This window comes from Artemia franciscana, unplaced genomic scaffold (genome assembly GCF_032884065.1).
Source record: "Artemia franciscana unplaced genomic scaffold, ASM3288406v1 PGA_scaffold_1178, whole genome shotgun sequence".
Lineage (NCBI taxonomy): Eukaryota > Metazoa > Arthropoda > Branchiopoda > Anostraca > Artemiidae > Artemia > Artemia franciscana.
Window position 1 is genome coordinate 765,656 of NW_027062616.1, and position 22,308 is coordinate 787,963.

Here is a 22,308-nt window from a genome sequence, read left to right on the forward strand (position 1 = left end):
AGAATAGCTCCTTGGACTTATTTTGGCTGTCTCTATTTTAGATTAACTGACGAGGGGATTCATACTGTGATGCTAGGGGTAGTATATCTTAACCGTCGTACGACAATAAACTTTGAAATTATTTACCAAGTATGTTCTGTTAATCAAGATCAAATCATTAAAGTTTGTATTCGTTATGATGCTTGTTCCGCATGTCTTCTAGCCGCAAATCTCGCTTGCGCTTCATTTTCTTGCATCATTACGTTAGACATATTTCTATGTCTTTTGCTTTAGCTGTTTGAATACATTCAAAATTATGTGTGATTTCTCATGGCATCATAGATACGAAAGAACTTCTTTTTTTCTTTTTCTTTTTTTTCTTAAGTTAACTATCCAGTAGTTATAATTTTGTCTTAATGGCTTTTTTATGTAATTTAGTAACAGCCAGGAATGTTCCGACGCCTATGCCCTCTGAAGTATATAAATTACGTATTGTCATAATCAAGTCTTTATTCTTTTGTTTCATGTCATAGGGTGGCCAATCAACAATTTCATATTTTGACGTGAGTTCAATTCCTTCTTCCTTTTTTTTATGGAGGCTAAAATAATTGTTTTTTATTTCATTGCATTTTCTGAAATATCTAACTTATGTGACTATCATAGCGAATCACAATTGGAATCACAAAAGAAAAAGCTGCCTAAAAATTGCTTTTTCTTCAAGGGATTCTAATCTAAAAACAAAAATAATTTAAAAATTTAATTAAGATTAGGATACGACTTTTGACAAGGCTATGATTTCATATGATCTCAAGCTGCTATTATAATTACTCACAAATGATAAGAAATAATAAGGCTAAGAATATCGACGTCTGTGGAGTCCATAAATTGTGATGGTACATACCAAATTTCTCTTCTTTAAGCGAGTGATGCAATCATTTTTCTTCAAACAGTGAGATCGTGTGAACTTGAGGAGACTTTGAAAAGTATGAAAAAATCGGCTGCTGGAATGGACTTTATAACCTTTCAAGTAGTTCAAAAATTTTACCCAACTATGTCTAGTCATCTGTTGTACTTTTTAATCAATTTTTGAATTGGGAGTATACCCTAATTGCTTGAGAAGTGCGTTGGTAATTCCTCTGTATAAAGGAGGTGATAAGGAAGATATGAACAACCACTGTCTGATATCTTTACTTCCAGTGATTTATCGTATTTTTGAAAAGTTGATTTTTAGACAATCGATGGATTATTTTGAAAAAAGAGGTTTTTTCCCTAAAGTCAATTTGGCTTTAGAAAAAATATGTCTACAGAACACGCTTTAGTATTTTCGACTATATTTTTCAACGATAGCCTAGATTCAGGTTTAAAGGTGGCTTCGATTTTTTTTATTGTGAAGATTTTGACTGTGTTGATAATGAGCTTTCATTGGCTAAGCCTGAATATGCTGGAATACGTTTTAAAAGTCTGAAATTGATAGCTTCATTTCTAGAAGGAAGAACACAATGAGTACGACTGAGCACAGTCCTATCAGAAGAGATGGTAGTAAAGTGTGGTGTACCACTGGGGTATGTGTTGAGTCCCTGTTATTTCATGTATAGATTAATGATCAAAATGGATGCCTCAAATAGCTGTCAACAGGTAGGTATAATAATCGCCCGTTGCGAGCATTACTTTCAGCTTTTGCTGAGGATACTCAGTTCACAATGGCTACGAAAGCAGAAATGGATTTGAAAATTGATGTGAAACAAGTAATGGTGATTATCGACAAGAAACGAAAGCAGATTACTGGATGATGATGGTAATCTTGATTTACAATGGAAACGATTAACTAATCTAGGTGATCAAAAATCAGAGAATGATGCTATGAATTTACAAAATATGAAATTATTTTAAACAATTTCAAGGGTGAAGTTGTTAACCAACAAATTGTTGCAAATCAGTATTTAGATGAGGGTATTAATAGATTAATTAAAATTTATCAATCAGCCAAGAATATTTTGACTAGAGTTGATGGTTAATCATAAGAAATACTTCAAAAATAGCAATAGATGATGTAAATGTGGAAAATAGAAGAATTGAAAATGTTGCTAACCCAGAAAATTGTGCAGATGCAGTTAATCTTTCAATGTTAAATGACCTTAAACAAGAAGTTATTAAAGATCAATCTTAAACAATCTGAAATTAAGCAAAGATATTAGCAAGCATATTAAAACTTATCAATTACCCGACAATATACTTACTAGAATTGACGACAAGGAACTATTAGTAAACAATACTTTAAAAATTACAAAAGAAGATGTGAAATATGGAAAATAGAAGAATTAGAAATGTTGCAAACCCAAAAAATGGTGCAGATGCAGTTAATCTTTCAACGTTTTTGTTATACTCAAAAGGTTTTATACAGTTTATTTTATCATTTAGACAATTTTGAAAATGTTATAATAAATACACTTGAAAAAGATCCAAATGAAGCATTCCAAAAGAGAATGAAAGGAATATATTCTGAAAAAGAAAAATAGTTCTATAATAAATAAAAGAGTATACAATTTATTTGTCAAAATTTCAAAAACAAAAAACTAAAACAAGTTTTAATGCAAAACAAAAATTTAATGAGCAAGTAATGCATAGAAAAGCGAATGAACAAGAACCTGTTAAGCTATTAGTTTGTAAAAGACAGGTGACTAAGATATAAAATATAAAAATTAAAATAAGGGATGTGATAGTGATTTATCTTACAAACAACTTAAAATTATCCAAGATTAATATTCTCATCTCTTCTTGATAAATTTGAAATCAATAAAAAAAAACTCACTTCATTGAATACACAATTCATCTATCTCCTCTTGAAAAAGTAAAAATAAACAGATGTCTTAAAAAAATAAGAAAATTGCCAAATTCAAATAGAAAATAATGCTGTTGGTAGAGAACCCGTTAAATTATTGCCTAAAGAGAGCAAAGTCTTGAAGAGAGGATAAATTGAGCAAGTAAAAATAAAGAATAAAGATAACTTTATAATTATATCATATAATCAGCTGATTCAAAATGGTGGCTTACTTCTATTTTCAAAATCATTAGCAGCTGCGATAGGTAAAGCTGCCCTAACACGTGGTACTGTGCATTAGGCATATATGCTGGAAAGAAAATTGTTGAGAAAATTACAGATTTTTCAAATGGTAAAGGTGAAGGTTTAACATTACTGGGGACTTTACCAAAAGGTCAAGGCTTAAAATTACCTGGTGCATTCAAAATTGTTGGATCATGATCGGAAGTGGTTGTTGAAGCTCCCGAAAACGTGGTAGACCCTAAAAATACAAATAGAAGCTGTTAAAGTAGGCTACCTAAACAGCACAGAAGACCAAAAAAATTTTGGTCTATATAGGATCGCCTGGAACGCACTGGACTTGTTATTTCAATGATCCCAAGTACCCATTTGTAAACTTTTATGATTCTTTTGGAATCCAGCCTGAATTTGAAATTGTCAACTACTTAACGACTTCAAATAAACAAATTGCCTATCATTCTACTGTCAAGTCCAAAATTTTAACAATGAAAGTTGTAGTCATTTGTGGGTTGATTATAAAAAAAGAAGATTTATGGGGATAGATCCACATAATTTTATTTAAAGTTTACTTTCAAATATAAATGGAAGAGGGAATACAAAAAAGATTATTTATTTATCATAGAAGTTTTTTATATTATGGAAATGTTAATGATGCATTTTTAGCCTCTAAATTTATATTTGGTGCTTCAGGTTTATCTGCTCTTGCTATGTTGCCTCTTACTTTTTTAAGTCTTAAGGCAGTTCTGATTGAAAAACTTGAAAGATATCTAACAATGAAAGAAAGAAAGGCAGAGATATACTGACAAAGGTATACTGAGATAAAGGCTGAGCAGAAGGAAGTACTGCTTATTTATTCTATTTAAAATTACTTGCGACACAAAATTGGGTGAATTGACTATAGAAGAAATTTTCAAACGAGAAAATGAATTAAGCAAGGTATTACAGTTTTTTCCTAGTGAAAAATTCTTGAAACGGGTAAAGTTAAATTGTTATAAATATTGCGTAGAGTCTGTAAAGTTTAACATATAAATAAAACCCTTCTTACTTTCCGCACTATATTCTCCAAAACTTTAAAGAATACAAACCATCATTTCCTAGAGTGCTATGGCATATCATATATCCTAATAACGCGTAATTGTTTCCGACGCGTGTTTTGGATTTCTTCCCAGATTTGTTTACTTGATGAAAAAATTCTGTGAAGAAAACCAGAGGTGAGTAAAAGAAAAATTATTTATGATTCAGAAAATCTGTTCAATACAACTATTTACTAAAAAATGAAGAAACTTTTAAGTGAAATGAAAATGCAAAATAAATGTATTTGAATTATTGAAAAAGAATATTTAGACATTGGAATCGAATCTACGATTAAAGGAATGAAATGTGTTGTAACTAAATGTGGAAAGAAACTCGTTATCATTTATGATTTTAAACGTGAAATGACTGATCTATTTGGACCTAAGTGTTTTGATTCTAAAGCAGCTGATTTTGAAATACATTAAAAAATTAGATAAAGGTATGATTTTTAAAGGTTATTGAAAGAAAAAATAAAGATAATATAAATTATTTTGATACTGATATTGAACTAACCACTAAATATTAAATCATATTAAATTATTACATTTTATCAGTAATACAGGAAAAATGGAATATAATTAAACTCTTATTTCAAAAATTAGTAGTAGTTCAGTAGTGTGGCATCTACCAATGGGATTATTGTGACAAATTTATAAAAAACTCTTTGGTACAATTTTTAGCTTTGTACAAGCCATTAACTTCTCTTTATAATCCTGCAGTAGCCTAGCAACATTGGCAGAAAAAAAAGACTTATCAAGGAGATTTTCTTTTCTGTCTAAGGTGGAGACTGTAATTCTCCTTCATGGAGTCTTTAATCATGTTAACTCTGATGGACATAATCTCTAATGGATTAGTTGTAGTCTTTAAATTGACATATTCTTTTTCATTGTTTAAGAAAACCACATATTTCTTTTGTTTTTCTTTATAAGAATCTAGGTTTTGCCTTACTATTTATATGTTGGACAAAATTTTGCAACGTTTTTTAACAATTCGTATTTTATAATGCTCTGGATTTATTGATAGAGGGAAGAACATTCAACTATCAACGGTAGGTTGAAAATCTGCATGATATTCAGGCTTCTATGGGGCTGATGAAATTTTAAACCCTAACATATTATGACTTTAAGAATAAAAAAATATTAAAAACCTATTCCTTTCCCCATGCCATGAAAGATTCAACTTATTTCCATTTACCTTTCCTGAGATATTGCAGATACACCCTTTTGACCAACAGACCCTACAGCAATTTTCCACCTCAACATGCCCTTACAATTTTAATTTAATACCCTTAGCTGTTCCTGAGATAATGCAGATATGCCCTATGAATAGAACTGGATGTATATTGTGTCTTTTAATTTCGTTCAACACCCCAAAGAACATACTCTGAAAGTCCAACATAATACTCCAAATGTTTTTCTTCTGATATTCCAAAGACCTCCTTTTTAAAATCTGAATGCACATACTTTATTTTGATTTAGTTTCAAATTCTATTCAATTTTTCCATAAAGTTTCAAAGTCATACTCTATTCCATCCCTGAGATATTGCCTCTGCCATTTTGACAATCTGAATGCTCTTGAATTCTTTCGATTTTGTTCAATAGTAGTAGTAGTAGTAGGAGTTGTAGTAGTAGAAGTAGCAGTAGTAGTAGCTATTGTAGAAGCAGTAATAGTAGCAGCAGTAGCAGTCACAAGTAGCTGCAGTTGCAGTCATAGGTAGCTGCAAATGTAAGTAGTTGCTACAGTCAAAGTCAGACGTAGTTTTAATTACACCAAGTAATCAAAGTCACAAGCAATTGGAGGCATGGTCACAAGTTTTCACTTTCTCAAGTAGTTCAAAACACAATCAGTTGCAGTTGCAAATAGTAATAGTGGTAGTAAAAGTAGTAGTAGTAGCAGTCCTGAATTTTTTCACTTAATTGCTTTAGCCTCAGTAGTAGCAGCAGCAGTAGTAGTAGTAGTAGTAGTAGTAGTAGTAGTAGTAGTAGTAGTAGTAGTAGTAGTAGTAGTAGTAGTAGTAGTAGTAGTAGTAGTAGTAGTAGTAGTAGTAGTAGTAGTAGTAGTAGCAGTAATAGTAGTAGTAGTAGTAGTAGTGGAAGTAGTAGTAGTAATATACTACTGTAGTACTACTTATGTGTAGTAATGGTTCTATTTATGTGTAGTAATTTGAGTTCTCTGCAGTCTACTTAAATCTCTTATTAAAACATAATGATTGTCAAAATAGAGTAAATTAATCAGATGTCCGGCAGTTATACCCATTGATCTTAGTTTTAGGATTATGAGGTTTAACCACTTTATTTTCATTTATTTCAAATAAACAAATTTTAATATTATACTAGCTGTTGGGGTGGCACTTCGCGCCACCCCAACACCTATTTGGTGGGGGCGCTTCACACCCCCCAAGCCCTCCCGCGCGCGTAAGTCGTTACACGCCATATTAGTTACGCGCCATTGTAGTTGTGTCGTAAAACTTGCGAATATACAACATTCTTCGCTGTCCCATTGTCTGTACATATAAATAGATTGTCAGGTTTACCGACTCTTAACATAAACATATAATTGTCCATGGGAAAAACGATCCGTATTCAGATCTATACCTCATTATTCTAATGATTGCCCTTGAGCTTTGTTGATGGTGATTGCTAATCAAACATTCCCTGTGTCCCCATCGTCATTTATATATCCCCTTGTGTCCCCCGGCGTCCCCGTTGTAGTTGTATCCCTGTGTCTCAGTTGTCATTTATAGTTGACAAACATGACGTCAGTCGACACACAAAAATGACGTCAGTCGACACACGTCCCAGTCGTCATTTGTGTCCCGGTGTCACAGTCTGTAATTTCTCTTTGAGTGTCCCGGTCGTCATTTATGTTCCCTGGGTCCTGGTCTGTATATACATTCGTTTTTGAATTGGTATATGATGAAATAAATTTTTAGTTTTTTTCCTTTTTTTCTTTTTAGTTTTTTTGGTTTTTAACTTTTTTAGCTTTTTAGTTTTTCTTTTTTCTTTTTAGTTTTTTTGTAGTTTTTACCTTTTTTAGTTTTTTTAATTTTTCTTTAGTTTTCTTTTTCTTCTTTATTGTTCAGTTTTTTTTCCTTTTTTTATTTTTGTTTTCTTTTTCAGTTTATAGTTTTTTTATTAGTTTTTAGTTGTTTTTTTCTTTTTAGTTTTTTTGCTGTTTTTACCCTTTTTTAGTTTTTTATTTTTTTTTTCTTTTTTAGTTTTTATTTTTTTACCTTTTTTTAGTTTTTTTTTTAGTTTTTTAGCCTTTTTAGCTTTTTAGTATTTTTTACCTGTTTTTTTCTATTTTTTAGCTTTTTTCTTTTTTAGTTTTTTCTTCTTTCTTATTAATGCTAAAGCCAATATTCGAACCTGGAACCTCTCGGACCTAGAACCTGGAACATAACGCTTTACCAATTCAGCTACTTCGGCTTGAATACATTTACCTTTTTTTTTAGTTTTCTTTCTCTCCTTTATTTGCCAGTTTTTTCCTTTTATTTAGTTTTTTTTTAGTTTTTAGTTTTTAGTTTTTTTTATTGGTTTTTAGTTTTTTTTTCTTTTTTTGTAGTTTTTACCTGTTTTTTAGATTTTTTTAGTTTTTTTCCTTTTTTAGTTTTTTTTTTCTTCTTTTGTATTAACGCTAAAGCCAAGGTTCGAACCTAAAACTTCTCGGACCTAGAACCTGGAACATAACGCTTTACCAGTTCAGCTACTTCGGCTTGAACACATTTACCTTTTTTAGTTTTTTTTTATTTTTATTTTTTAGTTATCTTTTTCTCCTTTGTTTGTCAGTTTTTTGTTTAGTTTTTTTAGTTTTTTATTAGTTTTTAGTTTTTTTGTAGTTTTTGCCGTTTTTATTTTTTTTGTTGCTTTTTTTACTTGTTTAGTTTTTAGTTTTTTACTCTTTTTTAGTTTTTTTTTTAGTTTTTTTAGCATTTATTTTTATTTTTTTTTGTAGTTTTTATCTTTTTAAGTTTTTTCTTCTTTTGTATTAATGCTAAAGCCAAGGTTCGAACCTCGAACCTCTCGGACCTAAAATCTGGAACATAAGGTTTTATCAACTGAGCTACTATATTTGTATTTGTATCGGATTAAGGACGCTTCTTGACTACTAAGGTCCCTGCGTCGGCCCTGTAGTGCGTTCCCGCAGCATGGTCCGATCTCTGGGTCCCGTATTACCACGCTCAGGTCAAACCGACTGAGCCAACACAGGTAGTTATATAACTGAGGTACTTCGGCTTGAATACATTCGTTTTTGAATTGGTATGTGATGAAATAATTCAGCCGTCATATGCGGACAGTGACGTCACTCTACAGACACACAGACAACTTATTTATATACTAGCTGTTGGGGTAGCGCTCTTGCCACCCCAACGCCTAGTTGGCGTTAGTATATATATATATATATATATATATATACTAGCTGTTGGGGTGGCGCTTCGCGCCACCCCAACACCTAGTTGGTGGGGGCGCTTCGCGCCCCCCCCAAGCCCCCCCGCGCGCGTAAGTCGTTACGCGCCATAATAGTTACGCGCCATTGTAGTTGTGTCCCTATGTCCCACCTGTGAATATAGATATATATATATATATATGGTTTTAACTACGTAAAACTTGCGAATATACAACATTCTTTGCTGTCCCATTGTCTTTGCATATAAATAGATTGTCAGGTTTACCGACTCTTGAACATGCAACATATAATGGTCCATGGGAAAACAATCTGTATTCAGATCTATACCTCATGATTCTAATGATTGCCCTTGAGCTTTGTTGATGGTGATTGCTAATCGACCATTCCCTTTCCCGGTGTCCCGGTCGTCATTTACATCCCCCTGTTTCCCCCGGTGTCCCCGTTGTAGTTGTGTCCCTGTGTCCCGGTCGTCATTTATATTCCCTGTGTCCCGGGTCCCGGTCATCATTTGTATCCCGGTGTCCCGGTCTGTATATACATTCGTTTTTTAGTTTTGTTTTTCTCCTTTATTTTTTTCCTTTTTTTTTCTTTTTTAGCTTATTTAGATTTTTAGATTTTTTAGTTTTTTTTATTAGTTTTAGTTTTTATTTCTTTTTAGTTTTTTTGTCCCGGTCGTCATTTATATCCCCCTGTTTCCCCCGGTGTCCCGTTGTAGTTGTGTCCCTGTGTCCCGGTCGTTATTTATATTCCCTGTGTCCCGGTCGTCATTTGTATCCCGGTGTACCGGTCTGTATATACATTCGTTTTTTAGTTTTGTTTTTCTCCTTTATTTTTTTCCTTTTTTTTTCTTTTTTAGTTTATTTAGATTTTTAGATTTTTTAGTTTTTTTATTAGTTTTTAGTTTTTTTTTCTTTTTAGTTTTTTTGTAGTTTTTACCTTCTTTTTAGTTTTGTTAATTTTTTTTTTTTACTTGTGTCCTGGTCGTCATTTATACTCCCTGTGTCCCGGTGCTTTGTAGATTGCTAATCGAACATTCCTTTTGTCCTGGTCGCTTTCTCTTTGAGTGTCGTCATTTATTTTTTTTCTTTTTTAGTTCTTTTAGTTTTTACCTTTTTAGTTTTTTTTTAGTTTTTAGTTTTTTTAGTTTTTTACCTTTTTTTAGTTTTTTTAGTTTTTTTAGTTTTTTAGCTTTTTTATTTTTTTTATTAGTTTTTAGTTTTTTGTAGTTTTTGCCTTTTTTTTAGTTTTTTTAGTTTTTTAGCTTTTTTATTAGTTTTTAGTTTTTTTTGTAGTTTTTGCCTTTTTTTAGTTTTTTTAGTTTTTTAGCTTTTTTATTTTTTTTATTAGTTTTTAGTTTTTTTTGTAGTTTTTAGTTTTTTTTATTAGTTTTTAGTTTTTATTTCTTTTTAGTTTTTTTGTCCCGGTCGTCATTTATATCCCCCTGTTTCCCCCGGTGTCCCCGTTGTAGTTGTGTCCCTGTGTCCCGGTCGTTATTTATATTCCCTGTGTCCCGGTCGTCATTTGTATCCCGGTGTACCGGTCTGTATATACATTCGTTTTTTAGTTTTGTTTTTCTCCTTTATTTTTTTCCTTTTTTTTCTTTTTTAGTTTATTTAGATTTTTTAGTTTTTTTATTAGTTTTTAGTTTTTTTTTCTTTTTAGTTTTTTTGTAGTTTTTACCTTCTTTTTAGTTTTGTTAATTTTTTTTTTTACTTGTGTCCTGGTCGTCATTTATACTCCCTGTGTCCCGGTGCTTTGTTGATTGCTAATCGAACATTCCTTTTGTCCTGGTCGCTTTCTCTTTGAGTGTCGTCATTTATTTTTTTCTTTTTTAGTTCTTTTAGTTTTTACCTTTTTTAGTTTTTTTTTAGTTTTTAGTTTTTTTAGTTTTTTACCTTTTTTTAGTTTTTTTAGTTTTTTTAGTTTTTTTAGTTTTTTAGCTTTTTTATTTTTTTTATTAGTTTTTAGTTTTTTTGTAGTTTTTGCCTTTTTTTTAGTTTTTTTAGTTTTTTAGCTTTTTTATTAGTTTTTAGTTTTTTTTGTAGTTTTGGTCGCTTTCTCTTTGAGTGTCGTCATTTATTAGTTTTTTCCTTTTTTTTTAGTTTTTTATTGGTTTTTACCTTTATTTTAGCTTATTTTTCAGTTTTTTCCTTTTTTTTAGTTTTTTTTATTTTTTATTTTTTTTAGTTTTTTACCTTTTTTTAGTTTTTTTAGTTTTTTAGCTTTTTTACTTTTTTTTATTAGTTTTTAGTTTTTTTTTGTAGTTTTTGCCTTTTTTTAGTTTTTTCAGTTTTTTTTTTAGTTTTTTATTGGTTTTTACCTTTATAGTTTTTTTAGTTTTTTAGCTTTTTTATTTTTTTTATTAGTTTTTAGTTTTTTTTTGTAGTTTTTGCCTTTTTTTAGTTTTTTCAGTTTTGACGTCACCTAATCCAGTTTTTTCAGGTGACGTCACCTGACACATCCATCCACACATCCATCCACAACTTATTTTTATATATATAGATATATATATATATATATATATATATATATATATATATATATATATATATATATATATATATATATCTATATATATAAAAATAAGTTGTCTGTCTGTGGATGTGTGGATGGATGTGTGGATGGATGTGTCAGGTGACGTCACCTGAAAAAACTGGATTAGGTGACGTCAAAACTGAAAAAACTAAAAAAAGGCAAAAACTACAAAAAAAACTAAAAACTAATAAAAAAAATAAAAAAGCTAAAAAACTAAAAAAACTATAAAGGTAAAAACCAATAAAAAACTAAAAAAAAAAACTGAAAAAACTAAAAAAAGGCAAAAACTACAAAAAAAAACTAAAAACTAATAAAAAAAGTAAAAAAGCTAAAAAACTAAAAAAACTAAAAAAACTAAAAAAAGGTAAAAAACTAAAAAAATAAAAAATAAAAAAAAACTAAAAAAAGGAAAAAACTGAAAAATAAGCTAAAATAAAGGTAAAAACCAATAAAAAACTAAAAAAAAAAAGGAAAAAACTAATAAATGACGACACTCAAAGAGAAAGCGACCAGGACAAAAAACTAAAAAAAAAGGCAAAAACTACAAAAAAACTAAAAACTAATAAAAAAAATAAAAAAGCTAAAAAACTAAAAAACTAAAAAAAGGTAAAAAACTAAAAAAACTAAAAACTAAAAAAAAACTAAAAAAGGTAAAAACTAAAAGAACTAAAAAAGAAAAAAATAAATGACGACACTCAAAGAGAAAGCGACCAGGACAAAAGGAATGTTCGATTAGCAATCAACAAAGCACCGGGACACAGGGAGTATAAATGACGACCAGGACACAAGTAAAAAAAAAAATTAACAAAACTAAAAAGAAGGTAAAAACTACAAAAAAACTAAAAAGAAAAAAAAACTAAAAACTAATAAAAAAACTAAAAAATCTAAAATCTAAATAAACTAAAAAAGAAAAAAAAAAGGAAAAAAATAAAGGAGAAAAACAAAACTAAAAAACGAATGTATATACAGACCGGTACACCGGGATACAAATGACGACCGGGACACAGGGAATATAAATAACGACCGGGACACAGGGACACAACTACAACGGGGACACCGGGGGAAACAGGGGGATATAAATGACGACCGGGACAAAAAAACTAAAAAGAAATAAAAACTAAAAACTAATAAAAAAAACTAAAAAATCTAAAAATCTAAATAAGCTAAAAAAGAAAAAAAAAGGAAAAAAATAAAGGAGAAAAACAAAACTAAAAAACGAATGTATATACAGACCGGGACACCGGGATACAAATGATGACCGGGACCCGGGACACAGGGAATATAAATGACGACCGGGACACAGGGACACAACTACAACGGGGACACCGGGGGAAACAGGGGGATAACCTGACAATCTATTTATATGCAAAGACAATGGGACAGCAAAGAATGTTGTATATTCGCAAGTTTTACGTAGTTAAAACCATATATATATATATATATCTATATTCACAGGTGGGACATAGGGACACAACTACAATGGCGCGTAACTATTATGGCGCGTAACGACTTACGCGCGCGGGGGGGCTTGGGGGGGGCGCGAAGCGCCCCCACCAACTAGGTGTTGGGGTGGCGCGAAGCGCCACCCCAACAGCTAGTATATATATATATATATATACATATATATATATATATATATATATATATATATATATATATATATATAGGGTGGCGCGAAGCGCCACCCTTACAGCTATCTATATATATAAAAATAAGTTGTCTGTCTGTGTGTCTGTGGATCAGGTGACGTCATGTTTCTGTGTTGACTGACGTCATGTTTTCGACTGAAGAAATTACAGATCGGGACACAAATGACGACCGGGACACCGGCACATAGGGAATATAAATGACTCGGGACACTCAAAGAGAAAGCGACCGGGACACAAGGAATGTTAGCAATCACCATCAACAAAGCACCGGGACACAAATGACGACCTGGACACAGGGAGTATAAATGACGACCAGGACATAAGTAAAAAAAAGCTAAAAAAAACTAAAAAAAGGTAAAAACTACAAAAAAACTAAAAAGAAAAAAAACTAAAAACTAATAAAAAAACTAAAAAAACTAAAAAGAAAAAAAGAAAAAGAGGAAAAAAAAATGAAAAATAAAGGAGAAAAACAAAACTAAAAAAAAAATAAAAATAAAAAAAATAAAAAGAAAAAAGAAAAAAACTAAAAAAAAGTAAAAACCAAAAAAAAATAAAAAGAAAAAAAGGGGAAAAATACAAAAATTTATTTCATCATATACCATTTCAAAAACGAATGTATAGCCTATACAAACCGGGACACCGGGATACAAATGACGACTGGGACACAGGGAATATAAATGACGACCGGGACACAGGGACACAACTACAACGGGGACGCCGGGGGGCACAGGGGGATATATAAATGACGACGGGGACACAGGGAATGTTCGATTAGCAATCACCATCAACAAAGCTCAAAGGCAATCATTAGAATCATGAGGTATAACTAAAAAAACTAAAAAAAGGTAAAAAACTAAAACCTAAAAAAAAGACCAATTCAAAAACGAATGTATATACAGACCGGGACACCGGGACACAAATGATGACCGGGACACCGGGGACACAGGGACACAAATACAACGGGGACGCCGGGGGGCACAGGGGGATATATAAATGACGACGGCGACACAGGGAATCGTCGATTAGCAATCACCATCAACAAAGTTCAAGAGCAATCATTAGAATCATGAGGTATAGATCTGAATACGGATTGTTTTCCCATGGACCATTATATGTTGCATGTTCAAGAGTCGGTAAACACAAATGACGACCGAGACAGAGGGAATATAAGTGACGGCCGGGAACCTCAAAGAGAAATTACAGACTGGGACACCCGGACACAAATCACGACCGGGACACAGGGAATATAAATGACGACCGGGACACAGGGACACAACTACAACGGGGACGCCAGGGGCACAGGCGGGATATATAAATGACGACCGGGACACAGGGATTGTTCGAATAGAAATTACAGACCGGGACTCCGGGACACAAATGACGACCGGGACACCGGGACACAGGGAATATAAATGACGACCGGGACACTCAAAGAGAAATTACAAACTGGGACACCCTGACACAAATGACGACCGGGACACAGGGAATATAAATGACGACCGGGACACAGGGACACATCATTAGAATAATGAGGTATAGATCTGAATACGGATTGTTTTTCCCATGGACAATTATATGTTGCATGTTCAAGAGTCTGTAAACCTGACAATCTATTTATATGCACAGACAATGGGACAGCGAAGAATGTTGTATATTCGCATGTTTTACGTAGTTAAAAACATATATTTATATCTATCTTTATTCACAGGTGGGACACAGGGACACAACTACAATGGCGCGTAACTAATATGGCGCATAACGACTTACGCGCGCGGGGGGGCTTGGGGGGGCGCGAAGCGCCCAACCAACTAGGTGTTGGGGTGTACAACGACAACTAAGTCGTTACGCGCCATAATAGTTACGCGCCATTGTAGTTGTGTCCCTATGTCCCACCTGTGAATATAGATATATATATATATATATGGTTTTAACTACGTAAAACTTGCGAATATACAACATTCTTTGCTGTCCCATTGTCTTTGCATATAAATAGATTGTCAGGTTATCCCCCTGTTTCCCCCGGTGTCCCCGTTGTAGTTGTGTCCCTGTGTCCCGGTCGTCATTTATATTCCCTGTGTCCCGGGTCCCGGTCATCATTTGTATCCCGGTGTCCCGGTCTGTATATACATTCGTTTTTTAGTTTTGTTTTTCTCCTTTATTTTTTTCCTTTTTTTTTCTTTTTTAGCTTATTTAGATTTTTAGATTTTTTAGTTTTTTTTATTAGTTTTTAGTTTTTATTTCTTTTTAGTTTTTTTGTCCCGGTCGTCATTTATATCCCCCTGTTTCCCCCGGTGTCCCCGTTGTAGTTGTGTCCCTGTGTCCCGGTCGTTATTTATATTCCCTGTGTCCCGGTCGTCATTTGTATCCCGGTGTACCGGTCTGTATATACATTCGTTTTTTAGTTTTGTTTTTCTCCTTTATTTTTTTCCTTTTTTTTTCTTTTTTAGTTTATTTAGATTTTTAGATTTTTTAGTTTTTTTATTAGTTTTTAGTTTTTTTTTCTTTTTAGTTTTTTTGTAGTTTTTACCTTCTTTTTAGTTTTGTTAATTTTTTTTTTTACTTGTGTCCTGGTCGTCATTTATACTCCCTGTGTCCCGGTGCTTTGTTGATTGCTAATCGAACATTCCTTTTGTCCTGGTCGCTTTCTCTTTGAGTGTCGTCATTTATTTTTTTCTTTTTTAGTTCTTTTAGTTTTTACCTTTTTTAGTTTTTTTTTAGTTTTTAGTTTTTTTAGTTTTTTACCTTTTTTTAGTTTTTTTAGTTTTTTAGCTTTTTTATTTTTTTTATTAGTTTTTAGTTTTTTTGTAGTTTTTGCCTTTTTTTTTAGTTTTTTGTCCTGGTCGCTTTCTCTTTGAGTGTCGTCATTTATTAGTTTTTTCCTTTTTTTTTTTAGTTTTTTATTGGTTTTTACCTTTATTTTAGCTTATTTTTCAGTTTTTTCCTTTTTTTTAGTTTTTTTTTATTTTTTATTTTTTTTAGTTTTTTACCTTTTTTTAGTTTTTTTAGTTTTTTTAGTTTTTTAGCTTTTTTACTTTTTTTATTAGTTTTTAGTTTTTTTTTGTAGTTTTGCCTTTTTTTAGTTTTTTCAGTTTTTTTTTTTAGTTTTTTATTGGTTTTTACCTTTATAGTTTTTTTAGTTTTTTAGCTTTTTTATTTTTTTTATTAGTTTTTAGTTTTTTTTGTAGTTTTTGCCTTTTTTTAGTTTTTTCAGTTTTGACGTCACCTAATCCAGTTTTTTCAGGTGACGTCACCTGACACATCCATCCACACATCCACAGACAGACAACTTATTTTTATATATATAGATATATATATATATATATATATATATATATATATATATATATATATATATATATATATATATATATATATATATATATGTTGCAAATAGATAGATTGTCTGGTTTACTTACTCTTGAACATGCAACATATGATTGTCCATGGGAAAAACAATCCGTATTCAGATCTATACCTCATTATTGTAATGAAGTGTCCCTGTGTCACGGTCGTCACTTATATACCCTGTGTCCCTGTGTCCCGGTGACCTGGTCGTCATTTGTGTCCCGGTGTCCCGGTCTGTAATTTCTATTCGAGCAATCCCTGTGTCCCGGTTGTCATTTATATATCCCGCCTGTGCCCCTGGCGCCCCTGATGTAGTTTTGTCGCTGTGTCCCAGTCGTCACATATATTCCCTGTGTCCCGGTCGTGATTTGTATCCAGGTGTCCCAGTCTGTAATTTCTCTTTGAGGTTCTCGGTCGTCATTTATATTCCCTGTGTCACGGTCGTCATTTGTGTACCAGTGTCCCAGTTTGTAATTTTAACAGTTGACAAACATGACGTCAGTCGACGAACAATTTCAAGACGCATACAGCTCAATCCTTATTATGACGTCAGTCGACAAACATGACGTCAGTCGACACACAAACATGACGTCAATCGACACACAAACACAGACAACTTATTTTATATATATTCTACCAACCTAGTTGGTGGGGGGCACTTTGCGCCCCCAAGCCCCCGTGCGCGCAAGTTGTTACGCGCCATATTAGTTATGCGCCAATGTAGTTGCGTTCGTGTGTCCCACCATATATATATATATATACATATATATATATATATATATATATATATATATATATATATATATATATATATATATATATATATATATATATATATATATATGTAAAACTTGCGAATGTACAAAATTCTTGGCTGTCCCATTATCTGTGCATATAAATAGATTGTCAGGTTTACCTACTCTTGAACATGCAACATATAATCGTCCATGGGAAAAACAATCTATACCTCATGATTCTAATGACTGCCCTTGAGCTTTCTTGATGGTGATTGCTAATCAAACATTCCATGTGTCCCTGTCGTCATTTATATATCCACCTGTGCCCCCTGGTGTCCCCGTTGTTGTTGTTTCCCTGTGTCCCGGTCGTCATTTGTGTATTAGTATGTAATATCTCTGAGTTTCGCGGTCGTCATTTTTATTCCCTGTGTCCCGGTGTTCCGATCGTCATTTGTGTTCCGGTGTCCCAGTTTGTACTTTTTCTTTGAGTGTTCTGGTCGTCATTTATATTCCCTGTGTCCCGGTCGTCATTTGTGTCCCGGTGCTTTGTTGAGGGTGATTGCTAATCTAACATTCCCTGTGTTCGGTCGCTTTCTCTTTGAGTGCCCCGGTCGTTATTTATATTCCCTATGTCCCGATGTCCCGGTGTTTAATTTCGTCAATCAACAAACATGAAGCGCCATATTAGTTGTGTCCCTGTGTCCCACCTGGGAATATAGATAGATATACATATATTTTTAACTGCGTAAAACTTGCGAATGTTCAACATTCTTGGCTGTCCCATTGTCTCACCATTCTCACCATTGTCTCTAAACAGATCTTCAGGTTTACCGACTCTTGAACATGCAACATGTAATTGTTCATGGGAAAAACAATCTGTATTCCGATCTATACCTCATTATTCTAATGATTGCCCTTGAGCTTTGTTGATGTTGATTGCTAATCGAACATTCCCTGTGTCCCTATCGTCATTTATATATCCCCCTGTACCCCCCGGCGTCCCCGTTGTTGTTGTTTCCCTGTGTCCTGGTCGCCATTTGTGTCCCGGTGTCCCAGTCTGTAATTTCTCTTTGAGTGTCACGATCGTCATTTATATTCCCTATGACCCGGTGTCCCGGTCGTCATTTGTGTTTCGGTGTCCCGGTCTGTGATTTCTCTTTGAGTGTCTTGGTCGTCATTTATATTCCCTGTGTCCCGGTCGACATTTGTTTCCCGGTGCTTTAATGATGGTGATTGCTAATCGAACATTCCTTGTGTCCCGGTCGCTTTCTCTTTGAGTGTCCCGGTCGTCATTTATATTCCCTATTTCCCGGTCATCATTCATGTCCCGATGTCTCGGTGTGTAATTTCGTCAATCAACAAACATGACGTCAGTCGACACACAAACATGACGTCACTCGACACACAAATAACTTATTTTTATATATATATAGATAGATGTCCCGGAGTCCCAGTTGTCATTTGTGTCCCGATGTCCCGGTGTGTAATTTCGTCAATCAACAAACATGACTTCACGCGACACACACACAGACAACTTATTTTTATATATATAGAAGATAGATAGATAGATACGTCAGTTGACAAGCATGACGTCAGTCGACATACAAACATAACGTCAGTAGACAGACACACAGACAAACAACTTATTTTTATATATATAGATTTATTTTCAAATTTATAACTATCTTGAATATCCATTTCAAAATTAGTAATCCCTCTAAAGTTGAATTCATTTTCATGTTTTTGATATTTTGATAGTTTGTCTACATGTTTTATAGCTGGATGAAGATAAGTGAGTATTGATCAAATAAACATTTATTATCATTATTTTTTATATTAATGCAAGCTTTTTTAGTTCTTACCAATTTAGGCAATTCTCTATATGTACCTCCCACATAATTTGGTAATCTTGTCATTCGATAATCAATTACAAAGCCTGATCTAGGTGTATTGTCTATGACTGATGTATACATATTCCTGAGATTACTATTTAGTTGGCCTTGTTTGATGTCATTATTTTTATTAAAAATTCAGGAGTAGCTACGATAATGAAATGGTTCGAGTTCTTCATTATCATTCTGAGAACAAAATATTAAACGTGTTGTAAATTGAAGTCTTTAACTATCTTTATCACTCATTGTTGTATTTCTCAAATCTTTAAAAAGAAGAACTCCCGAAAGTTATTCAATAAAAACTTTCATTCTATAAATAGATCCTTTAAAGTTGAAAAAATTATTAGCGAGTATAGTGAAAAGTAGAAAAATACAAAGAAATATAGTTCAAGAATGTTCCTTTGAGCAAGCTGGATTTCGTTTATGCTGAAAAGTTGGGTGCACCAATCCTTGAAGCAGAAGATAAAAATACAAATTACATAAAAGTGACACTAATTTAAGCAGAAGCTTTCAATGACTGGATCAATCTTGAAGCAACGCAGCAAGTTTTCAATCAAGCAATCAAGCACACTCAAGTCAGGCTACTTTACCCCAAAATAAACCAAATTTCATTGCTAATGTCGATTCGTGGATAGATGAAGAACTTTTGTGAGAAATTGATAAGGACTACGGTCCTAAGGGATTCTATTTTGAAATACCTAGTTTTTATTTATACAGTCTTCAATATTTAAAAGAGGCAATAGATGAATCAGTAACGCTTCATCAAAGATTTGGAGGAAAGATGAAAGGTGTGAAATCTAGTGAGCTAGAAAAAAGTCTCAGTTCGTAAAAATCTATGCAAGAAGGTCAAAAGCTGCTAAAGATAACTTTGATGTTATACTACCTCAGGAATGAACTGGGAATTGCATGAATGTAAATGATATTATTGACAAATTATATAGTTTGCTAGGTAGCAGAGCTGCTGAAAATACATCATATGGAGCTGTTGGCCTGCTCGATTCTTTATTCAAAAATGAAATTATTAAGAAAAATGACTATAATACTATTTACAACATCTATCTCGGAATTTGAATTTTATGAAAAAAAATTCTTAAATTAATAAATGGTTTTGATTATTATTAGTGGTAACAAAAGTGAAATCGAACAGTCAAATTCAAGTAATCTGATCAAGTTCAATCGGAATTCTGATTATGAAGTAGCTTTAACTCAATGTACACTATGGTGTTCAAGGTATAACATTAGTGATCGATTTAAAAGCAATACGTTTGAATACAGGGAAACAGACAAGAATAAATGGTTAAAATTCGAATCACTCTGCCGGAATGCACTGCAAGGCCGACGCAGGGACCTTAGTAGTCAAGAAGTGTTGTTACTTCTTAAATAATAATAATAATGAATGATTAACGTTATTATACCCAATGGGCTGTATGATGAAGGAGGTTTAAATTATTTCTTAACTTTTTATTTCAATTTATCCCTGGATCAATGCCCAATAAGTATACTATCCAATCTAGCAACAATGAAATTCGTTATTATTTTGAAAGAGAATCATAAATTTCGGTTTACTAGTGATTTCTGTTTTATTTTAGGGTTTGAAAATGAAGCTAAACTAACTAGTAAGCATAATAAAGGTACTAAACTTCGTAATATTACAAGAAATGTTGATAAAATACATATTCATTTCTCATTAGTGGATAGTTCAATTGTGAATGGGAATACAACCTCTAATGTGATATGGAGTTTAGCTCCAAAAACAGAACCTGGAATGCTACTCCGTGAGATTCCTATAGAAAGGCAATATCTTCCAATCAATCGAAACGAATATATCAACGCGCTAAGAATAACTATAACTGATCAATTAGGTAGGTTACTCGATCTGAATGGAGAAAATATTGAATATGTTTTGGATTTGAAAAAAAAAGTTTAATAAAAAATATTAATAAACGTTATCTATAATAAATATTGATCAATAAGAAATAGTCATTGTATACGAGACAGTATGGTAGTGGGAATGTATTCCTTTAAAAATATCGCCAATTCTCAATTGTTCAAGACGTCAATAAGAAATTTAAAAGGTGATGCTCGTTCCATGTATAACACTATGATCAAACCTCGACTGGAATTATCTAAAAACAGAGCGATTGAATATGGAAAAGATTGGATAGATTATAAATAAAGAGAGTTAAATGATGTGAGATCTCTAAAGGATATAGTTTCAAATAATAAAAGATATTTCATTAAACGTCTTGATGAACAGAGGAAATGCTTATTGAACGCAATAATTTTAGGGAAGGGACTTGAACTACATTCCTAGTGATGCTCTTGTTGACACTCTCATTGACAATCGAAGATCTTTCTCCGCTGTTTGAAAATCTTTTAAACTTTATTTAATAATTTTTTCCGTATATAAATGGCGGTGAATAATGTTGTTACTCCAAATTGGGAAATATTTGAGAAACCTATTGTTGATGATTTTTCCACCGAATACGAATATACAGAAATTAATGAAAATAATGTGAATGCATCTCAACGATTAAATTATAATTTCATTTTTAAACAATTGGAATCTTGGATTCTTTAAAGTGATAGTTACCTTTATGCAAAAGTGAAAAGAACACAACCGGATGGAACAAATATACGAAATAATGATGAAGCTACTTAAAAAAATTATGGATTTCATTTTTTCGGAAGTGCTGAATATATTATTATTGAAAAATGTATTTAAAGTATTGATTATATTGATATAACGACTAATGTTAAAAATTCATTTAAATTTTTAGATGACTATCTTCGAAGCGCAGCTACTAATATTTTTTGGTATAAAGATTAAACCTAATCCGTTGATCCCTTCAAATTAGAAAACAAGTTTGAAAACACTTTTACACCTGTTACAGCAGGGGGTTTAGCCATTACAACAAAATGAAATAACCTTTTTAATAGTGGTTGATTCAAAAGATTGAATATAACAAAAGAAAGTCACGTGGTTAATATGTATTTACTATTATCACAATTATTTGGAGTTTTTCAAGCTATAGAGGTGTTACAGATCAAATTATATTAAAAAGAAACTATTTTTTCTATAGGATTATAAAAAATGGAGCTAAAAAATTTAAAGTGATGTAATGCATGTATCATTGATGTTACCTGTATTACATCCCAGTTTACCCATAGTGACTCAATTAGAAGCTGGATTAACAAAGAAGGCAGAACAATCAAAAGCTGGGTTAAAAAAAGGGTAACCCATTTCAATTAAGATGAAAAGCGTATAGTACCTATTAAAATGATAATAAAACAGATAAGGAATTAATATGAAGGGTAATCAGTGAACGCTATAATAGAACTAAAACGGTGTTTGTGTTACAGAAATCTGAAAAAGATAACAGTTATATGCAAAACAATATGTTATTTAACCATGTGAATACTGATCGAATTGAAGTGAGAGTAAATGGATATATATATATATATATATATATATATATATATATATATATATATATATATATATATATATATATATATATATATATATATATATATATATATATATATATATATATATATATATATATATTTATATATAATATATATATATATATATATATATATATATATGTATATATATATATATATAT

At 32.0% G+C, this 22,308-nt stretch overlaps 1 protein-coding gene across 1 annotated transcript in view; it reads left to right on the forward strand.

The window, feature by feature from the left end:
* LOC136041171 (4-hydroxyphenylpyruvate dioxygenase-like protein) overlaps positions 1-22,308 on the forward strand; it is a 78,364-nt gene that overhangs the window by 13,832 nt on the left and 42,224 nt on the right. Inside the window, exon 3 of the mRNA XM_065725702.1 lies at positions 1,466-1,614. The gene's annotated coding sequence lies outside the window, so the exon portion shown is untranslated. The remainder of the gene's footprint in view (positions 1-1,465; positions 1,615-22,308) is intronic.